Source organism: Saccostrea cucullata, unplaced genomic scaffold, assembly GCF_032062105.1.
Source record: "Saccostrea cucullata isolate Sc308-1 unplaced genomic scaffold, CSIRO_AGI_Scuc_v1 ctg2872, whole genome shotgun sequence".
Taxonomy (NCBI): Eukaryota; Metazoa; Mollusca; class Bivalvia; order Ostreida; family Ostreidae; genus Saccostrea; species Saccostrea cuccullata.
In genome coordinates, this window is record NW_026925047.1 from 190558 (window position 1) to 210461 (window position 19904).

The 19904-nt window shown below is 35.4% G+C and overlaps 1 pseudogene; it reads left to right on the top strand.

Moving 5' to 3' along the window:
* The first annotated feature begins 15148 nt into the window (after positions 1-15148).
* On the top strand, positions 15149-15727 carry LOC134267894 (uncharacterized; annotated as a pseudogene).
* The last annotated feature ends 4177 nt before the right edge of the window (positions 15728-19904 follow it).

Below are 19904 nucleotides of genomic sequence, written 5' to 3' on the forward strand. Positions count from 1 at the left end.
CGTGAAACACAAATTTTTAGCAAGAATATGTAAAAAATAACAGTCCATATTACCTGTTAAAAGGATTTTAATTTTGCCGTGGGATGTTTTAAAATATTTTCCATTGATTTGTATAGAAAAAAAAGATTGTTTTTTTTTCTAAATCCGCCGAAACATGGCTGAAAAATTGCCGAATCGGCGTTAGACAATATTCAATCAATCTACATTTTAAAGTTATCCCTCTGTTTTCTCTAATAAGTTATGTTTTTAAAAAATTCATATCATTATATATATATATATATATATATAAATATTAACTGAAAAAAAAGTGAGCAAGCTCACATACCCCATGCTCCCCTAAATTTTAAAGCGCTGAAAATCCTGGAAAATATAAAGGTATCGGAATTTATCTACAGATTGTTTCCTAAATATCAGCAAAGTTAATCTCTATATTCAAGGGATGGCCAACAATCTAAGTTTTTAGTGCGGAAATTCCCGGGAAAAATTGAAATCGGACTTTTCTGGTAATATGCACTCCTGTTAAGAGAGTGAACTTGTTTATATGTATTTAATACTATTTTCAGTGAATAAAATTACACTCAGAAGTACCATTATACAATAAGTCATTTGTGTAACGATCGATTGTTCTGAACTTTTCTCTGTACCAACAATTTAGCAGTTTATAATATAAATGCATAATTCATCATCGCAATTTTTGAAATAAGAAATTCAAACAGAATAACTGATTGTTGTCTCTTCCTGGAGGGCATAAAAACATAAACTTCCTTATTAAATGCCTGATACCAATTATATGCAAAAGATGAAAAATAAGCTAGATGTTTAGGATCAATATAAAACGTGTGAAATATTCATTATAATGCGAATATGGTAGTGTAGAGCAACGAAACCTTCAAACAAAGCAGCAAATACCGCAACATCCGTTCTAAGCATTCCCTACGGGGTACTTGGTGCTATTTATTTTAAAACTATTACAATAACTAAACGATAGAGTTTAGGTAGAATATTTTAATTGAACACGCATCAGTGATAGAAAGGAAATGTCCGTTTATTAGCTCTTCTGAGCCAAAGGCTCAAAGAGCTAATGCTATGGCCATTTGTGCGGTGTGCGTTAACTTTTTAGAATATAAGCCATACATTGTAACTCAAGAACCCCTTGGCCAATCAGTGTCAAATTTGTCACAGAGTATCCTTGGTCCAAGGGCTACCATTTGTACTAAAAAAAGGGTGGGGACCCTTAAACAAGGGGAGATAATCAGGAAAACAAAACCAAAAGTACTGGTTGCTATAAAATCTTCTCCAGAACCACCAGGCAGATTTTCACCAAACTTACATACAAGGATCAGGATATGTTGAAGATTAAAAATTGTTCTAGGCATGACCCTCGGGCAAAGGGCGTGGTCTCAAGGTCACTTCAAAGTTTACAATTAATTAATAAAAACGTTTATATTTTGCTTACTATAAGGACTTGGATCATCAAATTTTGTAAGTTGATGCATCTTAGGATTTCACATCATGTTAACTCAAAAGTAGGTCACGGTGACCTACTTTTTTAATTTTGCAGGCATTTGTTTTCAAATCGATTTGAAGGCATATTTTGGACACTTAAGGCCTATGATCATCAAACTTTGTCAGTTGATGCATCTTGGGTCCTTAAACAATGTCAACTTAAAAGTAGGTCACTGTGAAATACTTTTTTGAAGTTTAAGACTTATCCTTTTTAAAACATTTAATCCCATTATTTCAGACATTGAGAGAGTTAGAATCATCAAATCTTATAAGTTGCTGCATCTTTGGACCTTAAAACTTATTTATGAAAAAGTAGGTCACTGTGACCTACTTTTAGAATTTTGCAGGCATTTGTTTTCAAATTGTTTAAAAGGCAAATTTTAATTACCTTTAGACCTACGATCATCAAACTTGGTCAGCAGATGCATCTTGGGACTCTGAAAAATGTTGACCAAAAAGTAGGTCGCGATGACCTACTTTCAACATTTTATGGCTATATTTAAGTATCTTAGATATTTATTGGCTTAGAATCATCAAACTTTGTCAATTGATGCATCTTGGGTTTTCAGAGAGTGACGACCTAAAAGTAGGTCACGGTGACCTACTTTCAACATTTTATGGCTACATTTAAGTATCTTAGGTATTTATTGGCTTAGAATCATCAAACTTTGTCAGTTGATGCATCTTGGTTTTTCGTAGAGTGACGACCAAAAAGTAGATCATGGTGACCTAATTTCGACAATTTATGGCTATATTTTAGTATCATAGGTATTTATTGGCTTAGAATCAACAAACTTTGTCAGTTGATGCATTTTGGGTTTTCGCAGAGTGACGACCAAAAAGTAGGTCACGGTGACCTACTTTCAACATTTTAGGGCTATATTCAAGTATCTCTGGTACTTATTGGCTAAGAATCATCAAACTTTGTCAGTTGATGCATCTTGGGTTTTCAGAGAATGTTGACCAAAAAGAAGGTCACGATGACCTACTTTTGACATTTTATGGCTACATGTATATTGAAGTATCTCCGATATCGGTTTAGAATCATCAAACTTTGTCTGTTAATGCCTCTTGGCTTTTCGGAGAATGTTGACCAAAAAATAGGTCACGGTGACCTACTTTTGAATATCTCAGGTTCTTATTGGCTTAGAATCATAAAACTTTGTCAGTTAATGTATCTTGGGTTTTAGAAAATCATCTACTAAAAATTAGGTCACATTGACCTACTTTGACATTAAATGGCTACATTTAAGTATCTTAGGTATTTATTGGCTTAGAATCATCAAACTTTGTCAGTTGATGCATTTTGAGTTTTCTGAGAATGCAAAAAGAAGGTCAAGGTGACCTACTTTTGAATATTTTGAATACTTATTGGCTTAGAATCTTCAATCTTAGTTTGTCTATTAATGCATCTTGATTCCTCAGAAATCTTCAATCTTAAAGTAGGTCACTGTGACCTACTCAAGGTTTTTTTTATAGCATTATTAAAATATTTTCAGTCCTAATTGGTTAAGAATCATCAAACTTTGTCAGTTGATGCAACTTGGGTCTAAGGATACTTAGGGTTAGAGGCTTCAAATACAAGTGATAGGTTGTACAGTTTATCAGAAGAGCGATTCAAGGCCCTTGGGCCTCTTGTTGTCTTTCTTATTAAATTCTGTAATTATGTGCCCATTTACTTTATTTTTTGTGCACCATGCTACATGCGTGAAATCTAACACCAAAGATTTGTAATATTAATCAAAGGTCAGTGATATATTACGTTTGAAAGCTCTTCTTTTAATTTTTTCTTTCCATTACTTATTATGATCCATATTCTCAAATATAATAGAAAGAGTTTGGATATGCTGTAAAAAGTATACATATTTTTTTTCTCACTTATTTTTTTTTAATCTACACACATGACTTTATTAAAAACGGAGTCCTTTTTCATTATCTTATGCATTCTGTCTCGTCCGTCGTCGTGTGTTAATATTAAACATTTCAAGCTACTTCTCTGGAACTATGAATATAATTTCAAGCAGTTTTGGCATATAGCATTAGTGGGTCAGGGGGTATAAATATTGTGAAATTTAAAACATCCCCAGCGGGACTTCTATGAATCTTTTTGTCCCCCGCTTTTGCGAAAGCGAGGGGACATTAAATCTCATTCGTCTGTCCGTCTGTCCGTCACAAAAACTTTAACCTTGCCCATAACTTTTGATTTAGTAGAGCTATGACTTTCATATTTCACATGTGTATTCCTTGTGACCAGACCTTTATTTGGGTACCGCCAAATTTGACCTTTTGACCTTGACCTTGGAGTTTGACCCACTTTTACACAGAAATTTCAAACTTTTACTTTGGCCATAACTTTTGAATGGAAGGTACTAGGACTTTTATGTTTCACAAATATATTGTTTGTGGCAAGACCTTTCATTGGATACCAACAACCTTGACCTTTTGACCTTGACCTTGGAGATTTACGTACTTATGAAAAAACGTTAACCATCACCATAAGTTTTGAACAGTGAGGACTAAGGCTTTCGTACTTCACATATGTAATCCTTGTGAGAAGACCTTTTATTGGGTACCAAAAACTATTACCCTTTGACCTTGACCTTGGAGTTTTAACTACTTTTCAAAAACTTTAACCTTCGTCACAACTTTTAAACAGTAGATACTAAGACTTTTATATTTCACATATGTAATCTTTTTGAGAAGACCTTTCATTGGATACCAACAACCTTGACCTTTTGACCTTGACCTTGGAAATTTACATACTTATAAAAAACTTTAACCTTGACCAAAACGTTTGAACGGTGAAGGCTAGGGCTTTCGTAGTTCACATATGTAATCTTTTTGAGAAGACCTTTCATTGGATACCAACAACTTTTACCCTTTGACCTTGACATTGGAGTTTTAACTCCTTTTAAAAAAAACTTTAACTTTGGTCACAACTTTTGAACGGTAGGTACTAGGACTTTTATATTTCACATATGTATTCTTTGTGGCAAGTCCCTTCATTGGATATCAACAACTTTGACCTTTTGACCTTGACCTTAAAGATTTACGTACTTACGTAAAAACTTTAACCTTGACCACAACTTTTGAATGGTAAGGGCTAGGGCTTTCATACTTCACATATGTAATCCTTGTGAGAAAACCTTTCATCAACAACTTTGACCCTTTGATCTTGACCTTGGAGTTGACCTACTTTTAAAAAACGTTAACTTTGGTCATAACTTTTTAACGGTCAGGATAAGGGTTTTCATCCTTCAAAAAAATCAACTTCAATGATAATTTCTAAGAAATGACATATGATAAGATGTTCATATTAGGCACAATATGTCATAAAAAATAACATCTCACCAACAAAGACAACGAAAGCGGGGGACCACAATTCTTTGAATTTGCTTGTTCAGTGTTATTCTATAATCAGGTGACAGTTTAGGCACTTATTAGGCTTCCCGTTTGAAAACAGAATTTGAAACGTGTAATTCTGTGTTGCTTTCATCTTTCTATTGTTCGATGACTCGGGCATGTTTTACGTACCGCGTTTAGTAGGACACGCTTACCACTCGTATTTATGATATATTTAAATTAAATAATTGGAACAGTTTAAGAAACCAGCTTTTTTATTAGGAGAACCTTGACTTGAAATTCAATATCTGCTTTTAATTTGAATGCAAACATTAATTGCCGTTTGTTTCTGTGTTGCCTGCGGATCAGATCGGCACTAACGGATCACTTTACTAAAATTTTGATCTTGACCATTGTTGGGTTTTTTTTTTGTTTATCCAAAGATGCTATAAATAAGACAATTCTAACCCACGGTTTATTCAAGAGACACTGTTACATGTATGTAAGCTTTAAAAGTAAACAAGCAAATTCAAAGAATATTGGTCCCCCGCTTTCGGTGTCTTTGTAGGTGAAATGTCATTTTTTTGGCATATTGTGTGAATTATGAATGGCCTATCATATGTCACTTAGAAATTATTACTGAAGTTGATTTTTTAAAAATAAGGTCAATCGTGAAGGGGTCAGAAATCTTGTCACAGGTAATGCGCTTGTTAAATATGAAAGTCACATCTCTTTTCCATAAATATGCATAAGGAATAAAATGCGTTTGTACGACACATTGTATTTCACATATGTATTTTTTGTGGCAAGACCTTTCATTGGATACTAATATCTTTGACCTTGGTCTTAGAGATTTCTGTACTTATGAAAAACCTTTAATCTTGACCATAACTTTTGATTGGTAAGGGCTAGGGCTTTTACTCTTCACATATGTAATTCTTGTGAGAAGATCTTTCATTGGATACTAAGAAGTTTTGTCCTTGGAGATTGACCTATTTTACAAATAATTTTACCTTTGCCATAACTATTGAACGGTTAGGTTTAGGGTTTTTATCCTTCCCATATGTATTACTTGTGACCTTTCTTAAGAAATCAACAATTCAGATCTTTTTACCTTGACCTACCTTTTAAACAAGCATTCTGAGAGTATTGCATAAGCAATACATGTCCCCTACCGGGTTCCCCTTTTTCTTCAGGATGTCATTTTATAATAAGCAAAAGTCATGTCCAAGGTAAAATTGAGAGATTTTGCAGTTGTAAATGCCTTAAAACTAATAAAATAATGCACATTAAGACGAAAATTCATCTCATTTCTCCACCGTCTTTTCCTCATTTCATATTTTTGTCGACAATCGGAAGTTAGCGCAGTTCGAACCCGATCTTAATTTAGCGATTATGAAAAATATTCAAAATCCCATAATTCTGTCAAAACTCAATGAAGCGAAGCGAAATTCAAACTTGATCTGTAACTCATTAAGCTACACTCACATACCAAAATTCAGCTCAATATCTGCAAGCGTTTAGAAAAAAAGTGCGGAAGACCAAGTGGGACAGACTGACGGGGACAGACAGACAGACGGACGGACGGACGCAGAGGAAACCTATAGTCCCCCCCGGTTTCACCGGTAGGGGACTAAAAATTATCCTTTACCAGAACTTTTGAACAGGTGATGCTAAGAATTTTGTATTTCACAATCGTATTTCTTGTCTACTTTGGGTAATAAGATATTTCATTTGCATTTAAGAGAAGTTAAATATCTATGTTGCCATACGGGATCATCAATGTTTCACAAATACATCTTGTTCCTAATATTTGAGAAGAGATTGGATTTTCATATTTGGCATGTGCATTACCTGTGGCAAGATATTTCCGAGCATGTTATGATTTTTTACCCCTTGGCCTTGACCTTCACGATTGACCTTATTTTTTTTTAAATTATTTTCAGTGATAGTTCTTCATAAATGACATTTGAAAGGGTGTTCATATTAGACACAATATGTTATGAAAAATAACATCTCACCCACAAAGACACTGAAAGCGGGGGACCACAATTCTTTGAATTGGTTTGTTCTGTATCTTTCTCATTTTTTTGTATGTTCTCTTTACTGCTGTTTTTTTGTATATTGTTTAAATTATTGTTAATATTTCATTGTAACATTTCACGCAGTGTAGTTTATAAAAACACTGAGACCGATGTAAATATTTTCAGCCATTCCTCGTTAAGTAAAGTTCCTGATCAATATATTAAATTGTTATTTATTAATATGTTCTACTGTGAATATTGATTAAATACTAGGCATAAAAATAACAGATAATTTGTTAAACACTGCATTTGACAAAAGAAAAATTAAAGGTCTTTGCTTTATATCCACCGAGAAGATATAAACAAAAACGTTCGTCTAAAATTCATAGACGTTGCTTTTACTAACCAGGAGTCAAGAAAATCTTCAATTATCTTAAAACTGTTTATATAATCATTAATATTATTTTATGTTGCCATGGAGATTTGAAGGCTGGATATTCTTCTATACAATATGGCTACCGATTTCTCTATAGAATGATAGAAGCTTACGTGAACTATAGCCTACTGGACTGTGTTGAAGAGTGTCTGAGAACAAAAAGGTGCAGATCAGTAAATTACTACAAAGGCGCCAACTTCTGTAAATCTGTGAAGTAAACTTTAGAAGAAACATAACTCGACCAGCATTTTACAGACAAGCCCCGGGATGGTTATACACTGAGATCCAGAACTGGGATGAGGTAAACATTATTTATTTGAGTTTTATCTAGAGAGAGAGAGAGATGAAATACAGAGAGGAGAGTTGAATTTCAATATTGAGATTTACACTCAACACTGTAGATAAACTTTTTCAGGAATCTCAAGTGTATTTCATATGCAATAATATTCCACATTACTTTACATATAATCATTAAAGTTGTATACGTTTAGCATTTAACATTTAAACCGTTTTTGTTACTTGTATTTGTGTAATTAGGTAGAAAACGAATGGTAAATTATCAACATCAAACTAATATCTAAATATGGCTAAAATATTTTTAGAATTAAATGTTGATTTAAAATCAAATGGTATATAATCAAGAGCGGATAGGATGTAATTGATTTTTATCAGATCCAAATATTTAAAACCGAAGTGGATCTCTTTTGAATTTTAGAAGAAAACCTGTTAAATCTTTCTACTTTTACCCATAACTTACATTTAAATGTTCTCATGACAATAGTTAATGACATTTGTGTTATAAAGATGATAACGTAATCTCCGTAGAACTCTTTCCGTGTGTTGTTACAATTTATTTTTTCGAAACTTTTTTCGAAGTTCGATTGTTGTTAAACTTTCTCTAGCGAATTTTTCACTCATATGGAGACTCAACCACTTGCCGGTGGAGAGCTACAAATGTCCTGTAATCTGCACTCATAACCAGCTAGTGCAATTACGCAGGAAAAGATCTGTTTCGTACCAACACCTTATGCGACACGGGACCTAATGGTCTCATACGAAGGACCGGTCTACACGTAACACAGTGGGATTCGAGCCCGCGACGGAAGGATAAACTCCCTACTTTGCGACCCTTAAGGCAGACGCTCTAACCACTTAAAACCAGTTTAAACTGTGTAATTAAAACGCACATTTTTTAATTTCTCTAATGACCAAAAACTGCTGTTGACAATAACGTCATTAAGTTAGACTCCTACATTTAAAAATTTCATTACTTTTAATCTCTTAACAAGAATAATCTCCATTAAATCAGTTCTTATCAGGATGATAACTTCATTATTTTTCATCTGTTGAACAACCTGATTATCTCTTTAAAAAAAAATTAAGGTTCAAAGCTTCTTTCATTTTTTATCCTTTGAACGAGAATTATCTTTTTTGTATATAATTTTCAGGATCTCGCGGAATCATGCGCAGGAAAACCATATAAAATTAATGAAAAATGCATCCCAAAAGCTTTTGGACAATTCGACTGTGTTTTGTCAGGTAAGATAAGAAAAAAAAGTTGAAATTAAATGAAAGATATGTAATTGCTAAAAAAAAAAGAAATGCATATTTTTTTCACCTCCTAACCCCTTTTTGTCATCTTTTCCAGCGATAAACTCGTTTGAAATGAATTTTCAGCAATCGAACAAATAACTAGAAAACTGTCCAGTCAGCAAGGGCCCCACCATGGGGTAGAATTAAATGGGTGCAGCTCACGGAATGATTAAAAAATGTACGAAGAATAAGCAACAGCAACTGTATTCTTAAAATTTCAAGATAATTCCTGAATATTCAAAAATCTGAAAATAATATCCTTGTATTTACATAAGGCAGTAAAGAACAATTTAACATTGAATGTATTAAACAATTATGAAGCTTGTGTTATATAGAATGCCAGCCTTCAATGAATGCAAATACATGTATCATGAAGGCTTGACCTTAACCTCAAACAAACAGCAGTTGCAGACAAAGGTTTTCATTAATCTTAAAGATAAAGAAAATCCTACTAAATTTTCTGCAGCAGGCTAGATAATTGATCGCAAAGGATTAATTGTACCTCTCTCATCATTTTCTTCTAAAGTTACAATAAGAACTTTTTCAGTATTAATGATAGAATGGGGTTTTTATAAAACTACCTTAAAAATTAATTAACATAAAGTGAAAAAAGTAATTCATAAAATCTTCTTTAATCTATTTCTTGTTTTTAGAATTCAATGAAATCATAACTATTAAACAACCAGAAGTCTCTGTCGAGACTGTAGCTCTACTGGTTTATACTTAAAACAAAGGAAGAGAAAAGTAGCAGTTGTGACCTGAGACTTCAAAACAGGAATCAATAGAAAAATGATCCTTGACACTCAACAAAATAAAAACTGATGCACAGAATTACGTATCTTAGTGTAGTCTACTTGTGTGCCAAGTTATATTAAAATCTGACCAAAACTAAAGGAGGAGGAGCATTTGAAAGAATTTCACAGAAATTTCTATTTTTAGCAACCATGGCAACACCGTTCATCAAAATCAAAAACCGATGCACAGAATTATGTATCTTAGTGTAGTCTACTTGTGTGCCACATTATACTGAAATCAGAACAAAACTGTTAGAGGAGTAGCATTTTGAAAGAAGTTCACAGAAATTTCTATTTTTAGTAACCATGGCAACACCGTTCATCGAAATCAAAAACCGATGCACAGAATTATGTATCTTAGTGTAGTCTACTTGTGTGCCAAGTTATATTGAAATCGGACCAAAATTGTAAGATGATTAGCATTTTGAAAGAAGCTCACAGAAATTTCTATTTTTAGTAACCATGGCAACACCGTTCATCGAAATCAAAAACAGATGCACAGAATTATGTATCTTAGTGTAGTCTACTTGTGTGCCAAGTTATATTGAAATCGGACCAAAATTGTAAGAGGAGTAGCATTTTGAAAGAAGCTCACAGAAATTTCTATTTTTAGTAACCATAGCAACACCGTTCATCCAAATCAAAAACAGATGCACAGAATTATGTATCTTAGTGTAGTCTACTTGTGTGCCAAGTTATATTGAAATCGAACCAAAACTGTAATAGGAGTAGCATTTTGAAAAATTGTTTACAGACAGACAGACAGACAGACAGACGGACGGACGACGGACGCATTACTATCGCATAAGCTCTTCTGGTCTCTGACCAGTAGAGCTAAAAATAAATTATAAAAATTTATATCTAAATCCACATTTCACAGTGTTCATAGCATTCCAAATTGACTTAACTTCAAAACAAACTTCATTTGCAAACAGAGGTGGTAATTCATCTCAATGTGACAGATAAAGATAATGCTCTGGATTTTCTTCAGGAGGAAACCTAATTAATACCAAGGGACTCCTAGCCAGCATTCATTTTACAATGGGAACATCTTCAGCAGTTATCTCTCTTTGCCAATGCATTCTAAAGTTAAGGAATCTACCCCACCACCCCAGCTCCAAACCAGGGGACATAGAGAACCAAACTTAGCATCAAAATATGTATTTCTGCCTACTGAACTACCATACCAAATTTGAACTTGATTGGGCAACCATAAAAAAAAGTTGCCCATTTATTCTTATGCATAGTTTAGGAATCTACCCCACCACCCCAGCTCCAAACCAGAAGACATAGAGAACCAAACTTAGCATCAAAATATGTATTTCTGCCTACTGAACTGCCATACCAAATTTGAACTTGATTGGGCAACCATAAAAAAAGTTATTAGAAAAAAACAGAAAATTTGTGGACGGAAGAGAGACAGACGGACAGACGGACAGACAGAGTGATTACTATAGGGCACCCGCAAATCCTTGCGGGGCCCTAATTAAAATCAAGCGATCCAATCACTTATAGAAAAGAGGCCAGGGTTGTTAAATATACAAATTAGTTAAAGAATGTGTCTTGAATTATAGAGTGAAAGGTAGCTGATTGGAAGTTGAGATATTTTCCCCAAAAGTGCGCCAAAAATTGATTTATTTTTTTGCATTATGGAACCTTTAGTGTTATAGTCAGACCTACATATACATATATAAAATTAGATACTGCTATTATGAAGTGGAAATGCTTTTATTCTTTATAATAATCTTGTCTCATACTTAGTGTTGAGCAGATAAACAAAATGCATTTATTTGAGGAATAAGGATTCTTCTTTCAAATTTTTTATTACTCCTTGGTCCCAGGGTGAGGGGTTTTAATTTCTTATTGGTGGTGCTTTATTGATATTAAAGTGAACATTTGTTAATTCTTTAAAAATCTTCAACTATGTGCAGAGTTATGAGAATATCTCTTCCAAATCAGTGAAATTCATGGATGTGCAACGTCAAAATAGAAAACCAAAATTTTTAATCACTAAAACATAAAGTCGTTGCTAAGTCTCTTCCAAAAGGAAAACATATAATCACAAGAGAAACAAGAATCACATTTGCAAACAAGGAAGTGTAAATAATGACATTGAAATATATATACTAGTATACAGTAAAACTTGTTTAGTACGGATATTTCGAATTTACGGATAAAGCGACGTCATCTTGGATTCTCAGCTTGATAAATTTGATGAATGTTATACGGTTATAGCGAGTTACTCAGCTTGATAAATTTGATGAATGTTATACGGTTATAGCGAGTTATGGATATACTTTACCAAGGTTACTTTTGCTAGCTACTTTCATTTTGGGAACTAGTTAATAAATGACTGCACATGTTACAGTGTGTTTTTAGCTCTACTGGTCAGAGACCAAAGAGCTTATGCGATAGTAATGCGTCCGTCCGTCTGTCTGTCTGTAATCAATTTTTCAAAATGCTACTCCTACAGTTTTGGTCCGATATCAATGTAACTTGGCACACAAGTAGACTACACTAAGATACATAATTCTGTGCATTGGTTTTTGATTTCGATGAACGCTGTTGCCGTGGTTACTAAAAATAGAAATTTTTGTGAAATTGTTTCAAAATGCTACTCCTCCTACAATTTTGGTCCTATTTCAGTATAACTTGGCACACAAGTAGACTACACTAAGATACATAATTTTGTGCATCGGTTGTTGATTTCAATGAACGGTGTTGCCATGGTTACTAAGAACAGAAATTTTTGTGAAATTGTTTCAAAATGCTACTCCTCCTACAGCTTTAGTTCGATTTCAATATAACTTGGCACACAAGTAGACTATACTAAGATACATAATTTTGTGCATCAGTTTTTATTTTGATGAGTGGCAAGGATCATTTTTCTATTTATTGCTGATTTAAAGTCTAAAGTCCCAACTGCTACTTTTCTCTTTGTTTTAAGTATAAACCAGTAGAGCTACAGTCTAGACAGAGACTTCTGGTTGTGCTTGAAATATCAAAACCATAGTAACTCCCCTATTACACATAACAATACATGGTGTCAGATGGAGCACATTAGACAACCATCGGAATTGGATTATTTATCATTAGATGGAAATCTCTCCGAACGATTGAGGAAATGGGAACAAACCATGCTGTTATATCTAAACATAGCCATGCACGGGCGGGACGAAAAGGATCTTTGCAGTGTGTTCCTCTTCAGAAACAGGGGATCCGGGTTAGAATAGGTCCTCAGTACCCCCTTGCTTGTCGTAAAAGGCGACTAAATGGGGCGGTCCTTCGGATGAGACCGTATAAACCGAGGCCCCGTGTCACAGCAGGTGTGGCACGATAAAGATCCCTCCCTGCTCAAAGGCCCTGAGTGCCGAGCATAGGCCTAAATTTGCAGCCCTTCACCGGCAATGGTGACGTCTCCATATCAGAGAAATATTCTGGAGAGGGACGTTAAACAGTATACAATCAATCAATCAATCCTCTTCAAGAATTGGGCAAGATGGGGATGAGGATATGTTGCGCGATCGTATTGTTTGTGGCGTAAACTCTGAGAAAGTGAGAGAGGCTACTTCGTGACAACAAACAGACATTAGAGAGCGCACCGAGTGTTTGCAGAGCAAATGAGGAATCTGATATTCACCTTAAAGACTTTCACAGCGAGGAAGCTACCGCAGCCGCAGTGTTCAAGAAATTAAAGGACTGAGACCATCATAGGCAGTCAACAGAAACAACAAAAAGAAACAAAGCACAAGACCAGTTAGCTCACATAAACAAAAAAGTAAAGTGTAAACATGTGGAAAGTTTGGGACTACATGTAGTCATGATGTTAGGAAATGTCCAGCGTACGGGAAAAGCTGTCTGAAGTGCAACAAGCCAAATCAAATTGCTAAAATGTGTAGAACTAAAAATGTGAATACTGATGAGCATGACGAGGTACCAACAGATGAAGAATTCTTTATAAACGCAGTGAACAAAACCCCAAGTACTGTTGTCAAGGATGAGGCATATGTGAATCTTGAGTTCAACAAAATGACTGTAAAAACTGAAGATCGACACAGGCTCACAAGTGAACATTATATCTAGAGATGCGTTGAGTAAACTACCAGTGAAAAAACAGATCACAAAAACCCCAGTGAAGTTCACGAGTTATACTGGCAACCACATACCTATTATTGAATCAAAGGGTCTTCTTAGACATAAGGATCACAACTGAAGAGTTCTACGTGACTAAAACAGACATAAGGATCACAACTTAGAGTTCTATGTGACTAAAACAGACAGTATACCATTGCTTGGAATCAAATCTTGTGTAGATCTTGGACAGGTATAACTCACAATGGCGACACAGAAAAAGGAAGAGGACGCGGAACTATATGATGAGGTCTCATTAGTTTTCCAAGGTTTGGAGTGTTTGCAGGAACCGTACCACGTACAGATTGATTCCATTTGAAAACCAGTTGTACACCCTCCTAGAACATTTCCAGCAGCACTTCGAGATGATTTGAAAGCCTCGTTAGATGGAATGGAGTCCCAATGCGTCATTGGAAAAGTGGACGAGACAACGGAATGTTTTAGTTCCATCGTATGTGCAGAAAAGTCCAATGGTTAATTAAGGATATGTCTGGACCCACGGGATTTGAATAAGGCAATCAAGCGTAAGTACTATCAACTACCAAAAAGCGAGGAGATCACTACTCGTCTTGCAGGTGCCAAAGTTTTCAGCAAACTGGACGCCAACAGTGGTTATTGGCAGATATTACTTGACTCGGAAAAATAAAAAGTGCTCAAGAACTTTTCCAGAAGCGTATCTCACAACATATCAGCCACATACCTGGAGCGGAAGTAGACATATTTTGGATGATATTTTGGTCTGTGGAACTTCTAGGGAGGAACACGACCAGAGTTTAAGAAGAGTGCTAGAAAAGTGTAAAGAGAAAAACTTGACTCTTCACAGAGATAATGTGTATTTCGAAGTTCTAAAGTCACGTACATTGAACACAATTTATCGTGTGAAGGTGTCAAACCAGAAACCAGGAAGATAGAAGCCATCACTAAGATGCCCCCACCAGAGGACAAAAAGGGAGTTGCACGACTATTGGGAACCATCAACTATCTGGCCAAGTTGATACCCAACATGTCGAGGATACCACAACCCATCAGAACCCTTTTAAGGAAGGATGTGGCATTTCACTGGGACCTGAGTAGGAGATTTTATTCAAGGAAATCAAGAGTTTTATCTGAAGCAACAGTTCTTACATTTTTTGGTGTCAAGAAACCAGTGATTGTAAGCGTAGATGCATCAAAGTCAGGATAAGGAGCTGTCGCTCTACAAAATGAGAAACCCATAGCATATGCATCAAGGGCGCTTACAGATGCTGAAACAAGATACGCACAGATTGATAAAGAACTTCTTGCGGTGACATTCGGGCTTGAACGGTTTCATCAGTACACGTATGGTGTTGACGTCACAGTGTATTTGGAGGAAAGTGCAGAACTGTGGACTGACAACAGAGTTTAAAGGGAATGAGGACTTCCATAGACTCGTGAGAAGGGCCGCCATCCTGCCTCTTGTTCCAGCTCCCCGTGTTGAGGATGTGTGGTTCCAAACCTTAGAGGACCGTGATGATAACACCAACGCTGTGATGCGATTCAAGGACTACGTGACAGACCTGGGTTGAAGGGCATCTGGACATCTCAAACCATTTTGATCACGATGGACATCGAACCACCAACGCAGTTGAATGATGGCATCACAAGTTCAACAGAATGTGCAGACGTACCCATCCAAACATCTTTGTATTCATCGAGATGCTCCAAAAAGAACATGAGGCAAAGATCATCAAGATTACAGCAGGAGGAGTGTGTCCCAAAAAGAGGAAATACCGCCAGCTGGATTCACGTCTCCAGCGTCTCAAGGACAGACTGCGTCAAGGACAAATGGACATAGTGGCCTATGCTGATGCAGCCTCACATCTCATTCATTTTGAGTGACAATATGCAAGTGATTGTGGTGAAATAATGTAGAAACTAGTATTTTATTCATGTGAACATTGATTGTGAATCCATTGTTTACTTTATTTATGTCTTATTTATTGCTGTGAGAAGTGAATAAAAAAACTCATAAATTATTATCACTTTACACAAGCGTTTTTCTTGAAGGTTTTATTTGAAATATAGTAGTAAACATGGTAAATGAATCTCTAAAAAATAAATTATAAATTTTAAATAAGTTTTCATCATTATATTTCCAGGATAAAACAATAATTCTTGAAGTTAATATTTGAAATATAGTTAAGAACCCCTCACTGGTAAATGGCCCTAAGTGCCGAGTATTGCATCTTCATATGAGTGAAAACTTTCTCTAGAGAGGGGCGCTAAGCAACATACAATCCATCAATCTTACTTTTTGTCCCCCGCTTGAAAAGTGGGGGATATTAATTTGGGTCTGTCCGTCCGTCCATCCGTCCGTCTTTCTGTCTGTAACGCTTTCGTTTCCACACGATATCTCGAGAACCCTTTGAGTTTTTGCCATGAAACCTGTAATAGTTACATGATGACACGAGATGATGCATACAAAATATCGTTGAGTTATTGCACGCGAGGAGGCGTTAGCCTCCGAGTTTGCAATAACGAAACGATATTTTGTATGCATCATCGAGCTGTCAATCATGTAACTGATTTATCCCATGACCCTTCATTTGACCTTTTCCCATATTTGGTATTTTCTTTACATCAACTAATAAAGACTCTGAAACAGAACCACGTGATAGTCTTAACGCGAAGGGTTTTTTTAGTATCCAAGTAACGGATTTACAAATTTGGTAATTTTCATAGTACTGTAACACGTGATCAATTTCTTGAGATAATCAATTCATTTGTTCTATGATCTGGCGAAAATGGCAGAAGGGGTTTAGCGTAAAGAATCGTCGTTTTTCAGCAAGCCTACGACGAGGATAATTTTTAATCGAGTCAAGCAGTTCAGATATATGGATTTAAAAGGCCCATGGGGCCAGGACTTTATGAATTTGGATTTACAGTTTCCGGGATTGAAACGGGAAAATTTAACGGAATGGACTGAAAATACTAGATTCGGAAAACATGTGTCGGCCATTGAAATAAGTGCGCTTAAAAAATCAAGAAAGTAAATTCACGAGCCGTAAGACTTCATGGGCAGTCAACATGGTTCAAGTGTTCAACGACTGGAAATCTCAGCAAAACAGCAACTTGGTGAGTTTAAAACCATTCCCGAAATACTCGCTAGTAAATACCAAGAACTTGTGTTCTTTATATATCACGTTTTGTACACTGTAATTGAAGCCAGGTGCGCATATGGTTTCCCCTACCCCGAGGACTTTACATCCGATTTGTTCCGATATTCTACGGTACATGAGAGCAAGGTGTTCATTATATGAATTTTTCAGAGGATGCCGGGAAGGAAAATGCTACTATTGAATGTGCGAATTTCTATCATGGGAGATGAAGTTATCCGCTTCGAGAATTATGCTCCGCCAGACCGTGTCGATGTCTTTTTTGTAAAGATTTGTGCATTTTGATTTAAACTGTGTTATCTGTTTTGTTAGCTCTACTGGTCAGAGACCAGAAGAGCTTATGCGATAGTAATGCGTCCGGCGTCCGTCCGTCTGTCTGTCTGTCCGTCTGTCTGTAAACAATTTTTCAAAATGCTACTCCTCCTACAATTTTAGTCTGATTTCAATATTACTTGGCACACAAGTAGACTACACTAAGATACATAGAATAGTGCATCGGTTTTTAATTTCGATGAACAGTGTTGCCATGGTTACTGAAAATAGAATTTTCTGTGAAATTCCTTAAAAATGCTACTCCTTCTACAGTTTTGGTCTGATTTCAATATAACTTGGCACACAAGTAGACTACACTAAGATACATAGAATAGTGCATCGGTTTTTGATTTTGATGAACGGTGTTGCCATGGTTACTAAAAATAGAATTTTCTGTGAAATTCCTTTAAAACGCTACTCCTTCTACAGTTTTGGTCTGATTTCAATATAACTTGGCACACAAGTAGACTACACTAAGATACATAATTCTGTGCATCGGTTTTTGATTTTGATGAACGGTGTTGCCATGGTTACTAAAAATAGAATTTTCTGTGAAATTCCTTTAAAACGCTACTCCTTCTACAGTTTTGGTCTGATTTCAGTATAACTTGGCACACAAGTAGACTACACAAAGATACATAGAATAGTGCATCAGTTTTTGATTTCGATGAACGGTGTTGCCATGGTTACTAAAAATAGAATTTTCTGTGAAATTCCTTTAAAACGCTACTCCTTCTACAGTTTTGGTCTGATTTCAATATAACTTGGCACACAAGTACACTACACTAAGATACATAGAATAGTGCATCGGTTTTTGATTTCGATGAACGGTGTTGCCATGGTTATTAAAAATAGAATTTTCTGTGAAATTCCTTAAAAACGCTACTCCTTCTACAGTTTTGGTCTGATTTCAATATAACTTGGCACACAAGTAGACTACACTAAGATACATAGAATAGTGCATTGGTTTTTAATTTCGATGAACGGTGTTGCCATGGTTACTAAAAATAGAATTTTCTGTGAAATTCCTTTAAAACTCTACTCCTTCTACAGTTTTGGTCTGATTTCAATATAACTTGGCACACAAGTAGACTACACAAAGATACATAGAATAGTGCATCGGTTTTTAATTTCGATGAGCGGTGTTGCCATGGTTACTAAAAATAGAATTTTCTGTGAAATTCCTTTAAAACGCTACTCCTTCTACAGTTTTGGTCTGATTTCAATATAACTTGGCACACAAGTAGACTACACTAAGATACATAATTCTGTGCATCGGTTTTTGATTTTGATGAACGGTGTTGCCATGGTTACTAAAAATAGAATTTTCTGTGAAATTCCTTTAAAACGCTACTCCTTCTACAGTTTTGGTCTGATTTCAATATAACTTGGCACACAAGTAGACTACACAAAGATACATAGAATAGTGCATCGGTTTTTGATTTCGATGAACGGTGTTGCCATGGTTACTAAAAATAGAATTTTCTGTGAAATTCCTTTAAAACGCTACTCCTTCTACAGTTTTGGTCTGATTTCAATATAATTTGGCAGACGAGTACACTACACTAAGATACATAATTTTCTTCATCGGTTTATGATTTCGGTGAACGGTGTTGCCATGGTTACTAAAAATAGAATTTTTTGTGAAATTCCTTTAAAACACTACTCCTTCTATAGTTTTGGTCTGATTTCAATGTAACTTGGCACACAAGTAGACTACACTAAGATACATAGAATAGTGCATCGGTTTTTGATTTCGATGAACGGTGTTGCCATGGTTACTAAAAATAGAATTTTCTGTGAAATTCCTTTAAAACGCTACTCCTTCTACAGTTTTGGTCTGATTTCAATATAACTTGGCACACAAGTAGACTAAACTAAGATACATAGAATAGTTCATCGGTTTTTGATTTCGATGAACGGTGTTGCCGTGGTTACTAAAAATAGAATTTTCTGTGAAATTCCTTTAAAACGCTACTCCTTCTACAGTTTTGGTCTGATTTCAATATAACTTGGCACACAAGTAGATTACACAAAGATACATAAAATAGTGCAATGGTTTTTGATAAGTACAAACCAGTAGAGCTACAGTCTCGACAGAGACTTCTGGTTTTTCTCTTGTTTTTGTTAGTTCATTAAAATCTAGTTCTAAACGAATTTTTGTCTCATTTGCATAGCTCCTCCTACATCCGGAGTATAACCGTTGGATATCACTAGCTTTATATCACATATGCGATATTTAATATATCACCACACTTATGTTGATATGAGAAATACACCCTTGCGAAGATCAAAGAAAAATTTGTCGGTCATGGGATAATGCATAGCAACACCCTATGGACTAAAGAAGACCCCTATAGATTTTGAGGTCGAAAGGTCAAGGTCATAAATTCGCAAATTCTGTCTGTTATAATAATTTCCTTTCTGCGCGATATCTCGAGAACCCTTTGAGCTTTTGCAATAAATTCTACATAACAACTCCCCGTGGCTTCAGGACAACCTCTATTGATTTTGAGGTCAAAAGGTCAAACTTCAATGTCATAGGTGTATACATTCTGTTTGTGTGTAATACTATTGTTTTCGGGCGATATTTCAAGAGGATGTTGAGCTTTTGCAATTTAATTTGATA